The sequence below is a fragment of the Staurois parvus genome, unplaced genomic scaffold, assembly GCF_062004578.1.
Source record: "Staurois parvus isolate SC_StPar_1 unplaced genomic scaffold, SC_StPar_1.0 ptg000213l, whole genome shotgun sequence".
Classification (NCBI taxonomy): domain Eukaryota; kingdom Metazoa; phylum Chordata; class Amphibia; order Anura; family Ranidae; genus Staurois; species Staurois parvus.
In genome coordinates, this window is record NW_028318009.1 from 130,529 (window position 1) to 144,225 (window position 13,697).

Below are 13,697 nucleotides of genomic sequence, written 5' to 3' on the forward strand. Positions count from 1 at the left end.
GACTCTGATGGGACACCAGGTATAAGGAAGCACTCTGATTGAGACACGAGATGTAAGGAGGCACTTACTGGTGTTACCAGATGTAAGGAGACTCTTCTGGGACACCTGATGTAAGGAGGGACTCTGGAGGGATCACGATGTAAGAAGAGACTCTGATGGAGACACCAGATGTAAGGAAAACTTACTGAGGATACCAGATGTAAGGGGGAACTCTTATGGGGTAACCTGATGTAAGAAGAGACTTAGATGGGGACACCTGATGTAAGGAGGCACCTACTGGCAATACCAGATGTAAGGGGGGACTCTGATGGGACACCTGATGTAAGGAGGGAGTCTGAAGGAGACACCAGATGTAAGATGGCATTTACTGGGGACACCAGATGTAAGGGGGGAATCTGATGAGACACCAGATGTAGGGAGGCACTCTGATGGGGACACTTGAAGTAAGGGGGATGCTGTTTGGGGCACCAGATGCAAGGAGAGACTCTAATGGCACACCTGATGTAAGAAAGAACTCTGATGGGGACACCAGATGTAAGGAGGCACTTACGGGGGATGCAGCATGTAAGGAGAGACTCTGATGGGGACACCTGATGTAAGGAGAAACGTATTGGCGATACCAGGTGTAAGGGGGGACTCTGATGGGACGCCAATTGTAAGGAGGGACTCTGATGGGAAACCAGATGTAAGGGGGCACTATGATGGGACACCAGATGTAAGTAGAGAATCTGAGGGGACACCAAATGTAAGGATGCTCTCTGAAGGGGACACCTGATGTAAGGAGGCACTCATATGGGGTCACCTCATGTAAGGGGGCACTTACTGGGGATACCAGATGTAAAAGGGAACTCTGATGGGGACAGCCGATGTAACGAGAGACTATGATGGGGATACCAGATGTATGGGGGACCCTGATGGGAACACCTAATGTAAGGAGGGACTCTGATGGGACGACTGATGTAAGGAGTGACTCTGATGAGACAGCGGATTTAAGGAGGCACTCTGAAGGGGACACCTGATGTAAGGAGGCACTGTGATGGGGTCATATAAGGTGGCACTTACTGGGGATTACAGATGTAAGGAAAGACTCTGATGAAGACACTTGATGTAAAGGAGGGACGTATTGGGGACACCTGGTGTAAGGAGGGACTTTGATGGGACACCTGTTGTAAGGAGGGACTCTGATGGGGATACTAGATGTAAAGAGAGACTCTGATGGGGACACCTGATGTAAGGAGGAACTTACTGGCGATACCAGGAGTAAAGAGGTATGCTGCTGGGGACACCAATTGCAAGGAGGGACTCTGATGGGACACCAGATGTAAGGAGGCACTCTGATGGGATGTCTGATGTAAGGAGGGACTCTGATGGGTCACCTGATGCGAGGAGGGACTTTGATGGGTCACCTGATGTGAGGTGGGACTCTGATGGGACACCAGATGTAAGGAGAGACTCTGAAGGGACTTCAAATGTAAGGCACTCTGATAGGGACACCTGATGTAAGGAGGCGCTAGGGATACCAGATGTAAGGAGACTCTGATAGGGGCACCAGATGTAAAGAGTCACTCAGATGAGGACACCTGATGTAAGCAGGGACATATTGGGGATACCAGGTGTAAGGGGGGACGCTGATGAGACACAAGATGTAAGGAGGCACACTAATGGGAAACCAGGTGTAAGGAGGGACCCTGATCGGACACCAGATGTAAGGAGGGACTCTGATGGGAAACCAGGTGTAAGGAGGCACTTTGATGAGACACCAGGTGTAAGGAGGTGCTCTGATAGGGACATCTGATGTAAGGAGTCGTCTTGTAGTCCACTGCAGTTACCTGCAATATATTTTTACCACCAGAAAGCATATTAACAGATGGTGAAATACAGTAACTGCAATATAATTTGTTTACCACTAGAGGGTGCCATTTGATGTATGCTGTAGCTGCATTTTTTTTTATTAAGGGGATACAATTGCATTACATTATGGATGGGGTCTGTTTTGAGCATGTACAGGACTCTGCTGCTGAGATTATACTGCCATCTTGTGTCTAATCAGTACATCACTGGGTCTTCATCATACCTGGTGCAATATACACCTCCGGAACGTGAGTATATTTCTTATGTTAAATTGATGAATAAAAGACTCCAAAGTAAGCTCCCTCCTGATAAGCATCTTTTTATCAGTCGTATTCCTCATTAAAAAGAACTCCACATGGTGCTTTATCCTTTCAAACTTTTATTCATCAATTAAACATAAGAAATACACTCACGTTCCGGAGGTGTATTTTGCACCAGGTATGATGAACATCCAGTGATGTACTGATTAGACACAAGGTGGCAGTATCATCTCAGCAGCAGAGTCCTGCACATGCTCAAAACAGACACCATCCGTAATGTAATGCAAGGCAAAGCACGGGCCCACTTAGTGAATGCTATTGCCTGCTGTAATGTCATTCCTGGAGCCGTTTACAGAGTATTACAACCAATCGTATCGTATCCCCTTGATAAAGTAACGTGACTAGTAACGAAACGCGTAAGGGAGGAGTGTGCGGATGACATCACGACATTGCCATTCATGGGGATAGCGGCTTGTAGTACTCTACAAACGGCTCTTGAAACGGCATTACAGCAGGCAATAGCATTCATTAAGTGGGCCCGTGCTTTGCCTTGCATTACATTACGGATGGGGTCTGGTTTGAGCATGTACAGGACTCTGCTGCTGAGATGATACTGCCACCTTGTGTCTAATCAGTACATCACTGGGTCTTCATCATACCTGGTGCAATATACACCTCCGGAACATGAGTGCATTTCTTATGTTTAATTGATGAATAAAAGTTTATAAAGGATAAAGCACTATGTGGAGTTCTTTTTAATGAGGAATACGGCTGATACAAAGACGTTTATCAGGAGGGAGCTTACTTTGGAGTCCTCATTCAGCAAGCTGATCTTCTGAGTCCATATGGGACCAAAAGTGCAGTTAGTGTCGGGGATCGTCGCGCCGCTGGTCCCGGCGCAGGCGCAGTACACCTCCCTGTACGCGAGCGCCGGGACTTGGCCGACCGCGGCAATCAGGTTCGCGCATGCGCAGTAGTGACCGCGGGCGCGCGCCTGGCACCAATGACAGCGCAGGGCGGGATATTTAAACGGCCCTGAGCTGTCATTCAGTGCCTTTTGGTCTTTTGTATCCTGTGAACCTGTCTGAAGTAAGTTGCTGACCCGGATTGTGCCCTGACCTTGCTGTTTTCTCCTGTTTTGACCCTTGCTTGCCTGACCTCTCTCCTGTATGCCCCCTATTGGATCTGACCTGCTGTTGCTGACCTGGCGTGTGACCCGACTATTCTCTGCCCGCTGCTCTGTACCGCACCGTCCCCATAGTTACCGACCCGGCTTGTATGACCCTGCTCCTACTCAGCCATCCATCCATCCATCCATCCGTCCCTCTCTACGGGGTCTCCAGACCTCCTCATACCTGGCTCTCTCCCGTGGGAGCCCCTGGCGAATACCCCTACCACTGACGGGTGTCCTCAGTAGTCACGACCTGGTCCTGGGGTACTCCAAGTCCATCCCCACCATCAGGGGCCCTGGTGAACAAGTACCCTGGGGCTTAGACTCTGTGCGCTGGGAACATCCGACCAGTGGAATGCTAGTGGTACCGCCGGGCGGTCCCTTACAGTACCAAAAGGCCATGACTGAGCCTAGAGGAGGGCCCTCCCCGTTAGAGGAAATTTGCAGGCACCTAGCTACTTTGACGCAGGCCGTAACGGTCCTGCAGGACAGATGCATGCAGCTGGAGAATCGCATCCAGACTGGCTCTATTTCTGATCCTGCCCCACAGGCCCCGGTTTCTGCACCCCCGGCCCTGGTAGCTCAGGAGCCAGCCTCAGGGGCTTCCTCCCCGCTCCCTATGGTAGAACCCCGAGTACCCCTACCGGAGCGTTTTCACGGGGACCGCACACGCTTCCGGTCATTCCGCGACTCCTGTCTCTTGTTCTTTGAGCTACAACCCCGTACCTTCCTGACCGAAAACGTGAAGGTAGGATTCATTATTTCACTACTACAGGGTGAACCCCAGGATTGGGCCCACCGGCTAAGGGGAAACAATGATCCTCACCTGGGATCGGTCAATAGTTTCTTTGAAGCAATGGCCATCTTGTATGATGACCCACAGCGGGCAGCCTCTGCCGAAGCGACCTTATATGCGCTCCGACAGGGCCGGCGGGCGGCAGAGGAATACGCCTCTGATTTCAGGCGGTGGATGGGGGACACACGCTGGAATGAGTTCGCTCTATTGCACCAGTTCCGTATGGAACTCTCCAATCCCTTGAAAGATGAGCTGGCCCGGGTGGAGGTTCCCGAGTCTCTAGAAGACCTTATTGCCCTGACAATTAAGATTGACCGAAGACTGCGGGAACGCAGGCTTGAGAGGTCCGGCCAGGGTCGCGGAAATACCTGGGGTCCATTCCTAGGCCCCAGCCCACCAACCCGACAAAGCATCCAGAACCCACCACCAGGAGATGTTCCGGAACCTATGCAGCTAGGTCTGGCGCGGCCTAAATTATCACCGGAAGAACGCCAGCGCAGACGAGCCCAGAACCTCTGCCTTTACTGCGGTGAAGCTGGTCATATGGTGCGATCCTGCCCTCAAAAAATGAGTAAGTGCACCCGTTTTTCTTCCTTGTCTGTTAGCAATACCTGTCCTTCGCAATACTTAGTAGTGCCCCTCTCCTTTCAGCTCCCAGGAAAGATCGTGGAGGTGACAGCCATAGTTGATTCGGGGGCATGCAGCTGTTTCCTGGATCTAGAGTTTGCTCACCAACAGGGTATCCCTCTCCAACACAGACAGAAGGGCTTCAACATCTTTTTGGCTGATGGTTCCCAGATAAAATCGGGGGTAGTTAATCAGGAAACTCCCCCCATTGCCACTATCATTGCCAACCAGCACCAGGAGTTCCTCCGCCTGGACGCTATTGCATCACCTCTTTTCCCAGTCATTCTGGGGCTCCCATGGTTACGGGCCCATAACCCCCAGATTGACTGGGAGACCGGGTCAATCTCGTTCCCTTCCCCATACTGTCGGGAACATTGTCGCACTTCGGGCCCCGCGGGGCCCCGAGTTCTCCTTTGCTCCGAAGGAGACTCCGACTTGAAACAGGTTATTCCCGCAGCCTATCATGGGTTCCTGGATGTGTTCAGTAAGCGGGGAGCCGACACTCTGCCCCCCCACCGCCCGTATGACTGTCCAATCGACCTGTTACCAGGCTCTGAAATCCCTTTTGGGCGTATTTTCCCCCTATCTGAGCTTGAATTGGGGGCCCTGAAGGAATATATCGAGGACAGCCTCCAGAAGGGATTCATCCGCCCCTCCACTTCTCCAGCAGGAGCGGGAATCTTCTTCGTGGAGAAAAAAGACAAAACCCTGAGACCTTGTATTGACTACCGGGAGCTGAACAGGGTCACGATAAAAAATCGTTACCCATTGCCATTGGTACCAGAACTGTTTCAGAGCCTAAAGGCTGCAGTCATATTCACAAAACTTGATTTAAGGGGGGCCTATAACCTGGTACGCATAAGAGAGGGGGACGAGTGGAAAACTGCTTTCCGTACCCGGTTTGGCCACTTTGAATACTTGGTCATGCCATTTGGGCTGTGCAATGCACCAGCCACCTTCCAACACTTTGTGAACGACATCTTCAGGGATTTTTTGGATGTCTTCGTTATCGTCTACTTGGACGACATACTAATTTTTTCACCCTCTCTAGAGGATCATAGGATACATGTGGCGAAAGTTTTGGGGCGATTGCGGCAGCATGGGTTATATGCTAAGGCAGAGAAATGTTGCTTTGAGCAATCTAGCATCACGTTCCTAGGCCTGATTATCTCCACTGCGGGGGTCGCGATGGACCCCCAGAAGGTCTCTGCAATTTTAGATTGGCCTGAACCCACGGACAAAAAAGGTGTCCAACGGTTTATAGGGTTCGCGAACTTTTATCGGAAGTTCATCAAAAACTTCTCGGGTCTGGTCTCCCCCATTACCCAACTAACCAAACTTGGAACCCGGTTCAAATGGACACCAGAGGCTCAAAAAGCTTTCGAAGCTCTGAAAAAGCTGTTTACCTCGGCACCCATCCTGGGCCACCCGGACGCGGCCCTGCCCTACATCTTGGAGGTAGATGCATCGGAGAATGCGGTAGGATCCATCCTGTCTCAGCGGAAAGGCACCAAAGAGTTACTCCATCCCGTAGCATTCTTCTCGAGGAAACTCACCCCAGCAGAGAAGAATTACGATATCGGGGATCGAGAGCTGCTGGCTATCAAAGCAGCGCTAGAAGAATGGAGATACCTGCTGGAAGGTGCCTCACACCCTATATTGATTTTCACAGACCACAAGAATCTGGAATATCTGAGGACTGCCAAGCGTCTACGCCCACGGCAGGCAAGATGGGCCCTGTTCTTTTCCAGATTCAATTTTCATATTACTTACAGGCCCGGATCTAAAAATACGAAGCCTGACGCGCTATCTCGTATGTTTGAGGACTCCGAAGAAGAACTGGTACCCGACACTATCTTGTCCTCAGGAAACTTCTTGGCGCTCCAGTCGGACCTTCGCTCCAAGTTAATAGAAGCATCTACGGCCACACCAACCCCAGTTGGGGTATCCCTCCAGAACAAAGGGGGACTCCTGTGGAAGGAGGATTCTATCTTGGTACCTGAGGAAGTCCGGACCCTGGTTTTGGGGCATTGCCACGATCACCCGCTGGCGGGTCACTTTGGCCCAGTCAAGACTCTGGAGCTTCTCCGGCGCTCGTTTTGGTGGCCAAACATGGCTAAGGATTGCAAGCGCTACGTGAGATCCTGTACCATCTGCCAGAAGAGCAAACCGTCAAGGAGCAAAGCCTGGGGGCTGTTGCGACCTTTGCCGATTCCCGAACGGCCTTGGCAGAAGATCGCGATGGACTTCATAGTCGAGCTCCCACCGTCACAAGACCACACAGCAATTCTGGTAGTTATTGATCGCCTATCCAAGATGGCTCACTTCGTGCCACTAAGGAAGACTCCGTCAGCAACTGAGACGGCGCGAATATTTATCCGGGAGATCGTTAGACTTCATGGAGTACCCGAGGACATCGTCTCTGATCGAGGGGTCCAGTTTACATCTAAGTTTTGGAGGGCTCTGTGCAAGGCCCTGGACATCAAGTTGTCCCTCTCCTCCGCGTTCCACCCTCAGACCAACGGTCAGACCGAGAGGACGAACCAGACCCTGGAGCAATACTTGCGTTGCTACACGTCTTTCCTGCAGGATGATTGGCTGTCTCTTTTACCCCTGGCGGAGTTCGCTTATAACAACGCAAGCCATTCGGCAACGGGGCAGTCCCCATTCTTTTCGAATTATGGGTTTCACCCTGTCTTTCTCCCTGACTTGGTCTCTGAATGCTCAGTTCCAGCCACGCAGGATGCGTTGACCTTCTTCTCCGTCAATAACAAATTACTCCAGGAAGCCATCGCTCGGGCCCAAGAGGACAATAAGAAGGAGTTTAACAAGAAACGAAGAGGGGATTTGGCGTTGCGGCCTGGGCAGAAGGTGTGGTTGGCCACAACCAACTTAAAGATGCTTTGTCCTTCGAAAAAATTGGGACCTAAATTTGTGGGGCCTTTTCAGGTAAAGCGGATGGTCAACGAAGTGGCATATGAGCTGATCCTTCCGGCCACATTCAGAATTCATCCAGTTTTCCATGTATCTCTGCTGAAGCCAGTGGTCCCAGATGCCTTCCCAGAACGAGAATCCAGACCCCCTGAGGCCATAACGGTCGAAGGACAAGAGGAATTTGAGGTGGAAACGATCCTTAAGTGCCGAAGAAGGGGGGCCCAGACCCAATTCCTAATTAAGTGGAAGGGCTATGGTCCTGAGGACAACTCCTGGGAACCGGCTCATAATGTCCACGCACCTAGACTAGTCCGGGAGTTTCTTCGTGATCACCCGTGGTGGAGAGATCGGGTGGGCATCCGGAGGTTGCCCGTAGGGGGGGGGCAATGTCGGGGATCGTCGCGCCGCTGGTCCCGGCGCAGGCGCAGTACACCTCCCTGTACGCGAGCGCCGGGACTTGGCCGACCGCGGCAATCAGGTTCGCGCATGCGCAGTAGTGACCGCGGGCGCGCGCCTGGCACCAATGACAGCGCAGGGCGGGATATTTAAACGGCCCTGAGCTGTCATTCAGTGCCTTTTGGTCTTTTGTATCCTGTGAACCTGTGAACCTGTTTGAAGTAAGTTGCTGACCCGGATTGTGCCCTGACCTTGCTGTTTTCTCCTGTTTTGACCCTTGCTTGCCTGACCTCTCTCCTGTATGCCCCCTATTGGATCTGACCTGCTGTTGCTGACCTGGCGTGTGACCCGACTATTCTCTGCCCGCTGCTCTGTACCGCACCGTCCCCATAGTTACCGACCCGGCTTGTATGACCCTGCTCCTACTCAGCCATCCATCCATCCGTCCCTCTCTACGGGGTCTCCAGACCTCCTCATACCTGGCTCTCTCCCGTGGGAGCCCCTGGCGAATACCCCTACCACTGACGGGTGTCCTCAGTAGTCACGACCTGGTCCTGGGGTACTCCAAGTCCATCCCCACCATCAGGGGCCCTGGTGAACAAGTACCCTGGGGCTTAGACTCCGTGCGCTGGGAACATCCGACCAGTGGAGTGCTAGTGGTACCGCCGGGCGGTCCCTTACAGTTAGACCGTAACATTGTATAATGTGAGGTCACACTGCGTGAGGTGAGCGGATATATGGTGGAGGATGTCTTTGCACGGGAATTGATGACAGATGCACATATTATTCGTTATCCAAAGGAGGGTTCACTGAAGAACACTTTATTGATTGAATTTGAGTTTTTGAATGACTTTTGTTTGATTCACACTTAAAAATATTCTTTATTTTTGGTGTGTTTTTTGTTTTTTATATATATTTTTATATATATATTGTTTATGTATATTTTTATTTCAATATTAATAATTTTTCTACTATATTTTCTTTTAATATATATTTATTTCTTCACTTTGTTTTTTGGTTATATAATGGTTTGTGCCATTGCTTCATGTAGCGCAGCATTTTTTCACTTCACATTATGATTGTATAATTTGCCCCAGTGAGACATGGGTTGTGTACACTAGCGGTTACAGCATTTAGTTGTAATTTTTTGTTTTTATTTCACCATAGTTAGCGCTCGAGTTATTCAATTTTATTTAGAGGTCCCCATCAGACCAATGGTGATCTGTAGGCATCTGCAGTGGCTTCAATATAATGTTTGTCCAGCAGAGGTCGCCATCAGTCCATGGTGTATCCCGGCTCTTTTCCCAGATTGGCCCATTCAGAGGTCATTTCAAGGAGCCGAGTATAAAGTCCAAACTGTAGCAACAAGCAGAATTCCTCGCTGTGGACGCGCCCCGGTGACCACACCCCCCATACATGGCACCTTGCTGAGTTGTAGAGCGACGATCACTGAATACGTTGATCTGTACACACTGGGAACTTGCTGAAACTGAGCCGGGAATGCTGGGATTTCTCACCGTATTCTATTTCCAGACTGGCAGCCTGTACAGAGGTATGGGCAGGAAAGCTGGAGGCTGTGTCTTCCAGAGCTTGTCATTGCACACCTCATCCACTGATCACAGGTACAATGCTCTGCAGGCTCCTGTGAAAAAAATACTTGCACTTTTTTCCTGCAAAAATCTGTGCTTTTGTTATTTTTTTCAAAAAAGTGAACTTGGCCTTTAAAGGATCTGCTACGGACAGCTTGGTCCTAGATAGCACAGCATGGCTTCAGAGGTCTAGTAGAGTTCATGTCTTGGTGGGTGGTCATAATGTTATGGCTGATTGGTGTGTATATGTAGACTGTGTGTTGTCTATACATGTGATTGTTCTCTACAATCGGCTGAAGGAAGGATTATCAGGATTCTTCCACAATGTCCTTCAGTGTGATTGTAGGAAAGGAAGTCAGATGTGTGCAGGAAAATACCTCCCCCACCCTCCAGGTCTGACAGTCCCGACTGGCTTGTAGGTTCTCATTACATTTGCAGATCTTACTTATTTTTTCAAAGAAGAGAAATTTCCCATTCCTGTCCCAGCCCTGATGACATTAAAGAGAACCTGTCAAGCAGCTAAATCCGGCTGCACACTGGTCATTTCCGAACGAACATTCACACCATGTTCATCTGAAAGTACTTCACAGAATGCTTGCTTTTAACATTTAATTTTGAAGTGATTGGATCTTCCTGAACCAGAACTCTATACACTATTGGAACTTTGTGACACTTTCCATCCTCTCCATTGCTGTGGAATTTTCTTGTTACTGCAGTCAAAAACAAATGTCGATTTGAACTCACTAATGATTACAAAGTCAAATGAATGTTGTTAAAACATTTTTCAAATGAAATTCTATTATAGTGTACGGTCAGCTTAAACGATCAATTCACCTTTTTACAAAAAATTATGCTTTTTTTTTGCAGGTATAAAAATGTGCATTTATTATTTTTGTTTCTGGTGTCTCTAAAGCATCGCATCAGCAGACCACTGACGCCATGCAGGTCTCCTGCCCACTGTCAGTGTATGTGTGTGTCCATACATCCCGTACGGCAGGCAGGTACACTGACAGGAAGACTCCATGAACTACTATGGCACTCCACAGCACCATGGTAGTTCACTGAGAACTACAAGCCGACATCCACAAAGGCTGTCGGAACTTGTAGTGTTCTTATTCACAGAACACTGAATGATTGACGCACCCCTGTGGGCAGAGCTCCGCATGGCTGCATTTCTTTAAAATTGTGATAGCTAGTGGGGATCTTCTTTTCCCCGCTAGCTGTCACAATGGAGGAGGGGTCAGATCCATTCGTAACCTGAATATGGGTGTAACATGTTACAAAATTTTAACTTATCCTTTAAAGCACAGGTGTCAAACTGGCAGCCCTCCAGCTGTTCCCAAACTACATGGCCCATGAAGCATTGTAAGATTGACAGTTACAAGCATGAGTCCCAAAGGTGGAGGCATGATGGGACTTTTAATTTCACAAAAGCAGGAGGGCCGACAGTTTGACACCGCTGCTTTAAAGGATAAGTTCACCTTTTGGACAAAAATAATAAATGCACATTTTTTACAGGTAAAAAACTGCATTTATTATTTTTGTCCAAAGGAGCCTGGAAAGCATTGCACCAGCGATCAGTAGATTGCTCATGCCATGCAGGTCTCCTGCAGACCCGTCAGAATATCTACCTGCCTTACGGGATGTACGGTCAAGAAGATCTACTGACAGAAAGCTTCAATGGACTACTACAGCGCTCCACAACGCCATGGTAGTTCATTGAAAGCCACTAAGGCTGTCTGGACTTGTAGGTACTCATTCACAGAACACTGTGAATGAGTGACGCGGCTGTGTGGGCGGAGCCCTGCAGAGCTGCGCTGTTTTCAAATCTGACCAATACTCCAGCGAAACTTCTCCCCGTATTATCTGTCAGAGCGAGGAGGGGCGGCAGGCGCAGCTGCAGCTATAGGAACATGTTACAAGTTTCACCCTAGAAATGAGTGGAACATGTAACATGTTCCAAAGATGAACTTATCCTTTAAGTGTATCTTAAAGGCTTCCAGTGGGGGCAGTCATGATCTTCCATGAGGGGGCGGTCGTTATCCTCCATAGGTGGCAGTCATTATCCTCCATGGTTCCACTGCTGGTAGCATCATCTAAATCTAGAGCAAGCATGTGCCCCAGAAGTCAGTGAAGATGCCCGCTCGGCCTTATGAAGGCCATATGCACAAATGTTTTACCACAGAATCCATTTTTTAAATATATTTTTTACAAGATGTTCATTGAAATCAATTTTGTAAAAAAAAAAAAATCATCTTACATATACTTGAAAGTCTATTGTACAATGAAAATCAGTCTTGGGTCACTTCCTGTTCTTGACATCCATCACTCACTGATACAAACAACAAACCTTCCCAGCCAAATGTTGATTCAATGATCAATACTATTTTAATGTCACTTCCAATCCTCCAAATTTTGTTAGAATAGAATATCCTTCTACATATTACATTGTTGGTATCTACATTTACCGAACGCAAGTCATTATGATTGGTCATTTTGTCAGACAATTAGATCTACACATACATGAGCTCCATAGAAAAAAAAAAAATATATATATATATATATACACACACTGTGTATGTAAGATTGTTTTTTTTTTTTTCGTTGTTTTTTTAAGCGGTTTCCTTTACCTCCATACATTTTTTTTTCTTTTTAGGATCTACTGCAGGGAAGGATGAAGTCTGTTATGTCAAACTGATCATCAACCCAGAAGGTATCACCTTTCCATTCTACATTTGATTTGTTTGTTGTTACAATTCAGAAGGTCCTATAGACAGAGGTGTCAGAACAGAGAGACCGGCGTCCATCTGGGGCAGGAAAAGTGTTTGGACTTCTATGGTTCTGTAGTCACACACTGCAGATTAGACTGAGCAGTGACTATCCCGCATTGGACAGGAAATATTCAGTCTTAGGAGCAAACGCAAGCTGCTGGACCTCTCATGGTAGAGACAGATTTCTGTCGAGGGTGTGCCATGCCAGGTGTGCCATGGTGCTGCATTGGATGATGAAAGGTGGGATTTCCTAAGAAATATCCATGATCACATTTTCCCTCATTGGCTTCCTTGGTGGCTCTTGGCATTCTTTCACATGACATCTCAGAGGAAAGTATTGCTGGAAGACTTTCCTCGGATGCTGTGGTTGCAGGTCTGAACATAACAGCAGAGAAGCTTCGGCTGAAAGAGCCAACCATTCATAAAACGTAACCAGCCCAAAGATGACACAGACAAATTCAGCTGGAAAAAGGCCATAGCTTTATTGAATTTGCAGCCCAAGTCCCAGTTGTTGTGTATGCACACCTGAAGGGTAACCTGGCATAGTCTATATGTCTGTTCTTACAATAAGTGTTCGACTAAAGACCAATAAACAAACTTTAACCAGTGCCAAGGTCAAACTGCCTATAAAGCTGTGACAACTATCCTTCTAAAATGGGAGGGTGGATGGTCAACTCTTCTGTGGGTTGGCATAGCCTAAATGTTCATTCTTACCATAAGTGCTGGACAGGCATTCAACTACTGTAACCCAAAAACCTAGTTGAGGTCATAGACCTTTAAATGAACTTTAACCATTGCCAAGGTCAAGCCACCAATAAAGCTGTTATAGCCATCCTTATAAAATTGGTGGATGGGTGGATCGATGGTCAGTTGTTTTGGAGGCAGACATGGTCTTAATGCCCTTTTTACCATTTTTGCCAGACAGGCATTTGACTAACCCAAAAAAATAATTGACGGTGTAGACCATTACCCTTTTGCTACAACATCCATATGTCGTACGGACCTGACAGCAGGGGGTTTTATACACAATCCAGTGGCTGCAGCACCCGAGATTGCGTATAAAACGGACAGGCAGACTCCTGCCTGTCAGCTGGAAGCAGCCGGGCAGGCTGCACTGTCGCCTGATTGCTTCGGATGTCCCTGGTAACGTGCCCCCCTCTTATAAATAGATACCCAGCATGTCAAGCCTTGCATGCGCCTGTAAAATGGCGTCAAACTTTGGTACCCTATATTTTCCATAGACAGTGAGTTATTGCTCTCACTCTGTCATGTGTGGCAATATGTAATGTGTAGCATAATCAT

General features: G+C 48.3%; 1 long non-coding RNA gene across 4 annotated transcripts in view; it reads left to right on the forward strand.

Moving 5' to 3' along the window:
• The window catches only part of LOC149460983 (uncharacterized), a 43,624-nt gene that overhangs the window by 13,209 nt on the left and 16,718 nt on the right, over positions 1 to 13,697 (forward strand). For all 4 annotated transcript variants that reach the window (XR_016312970.1, XR_016312969.1, XR_016312967.1 and 1 more), the window contains one exon: positions 12,281 to 12,337. This is a non-coding gene — a long non-coding RNA (uncharacterized LOC149460983). The remainder of the gene's footprint in view (positions 1 to 12,280; positions 12,338 to 13,697) is intronic.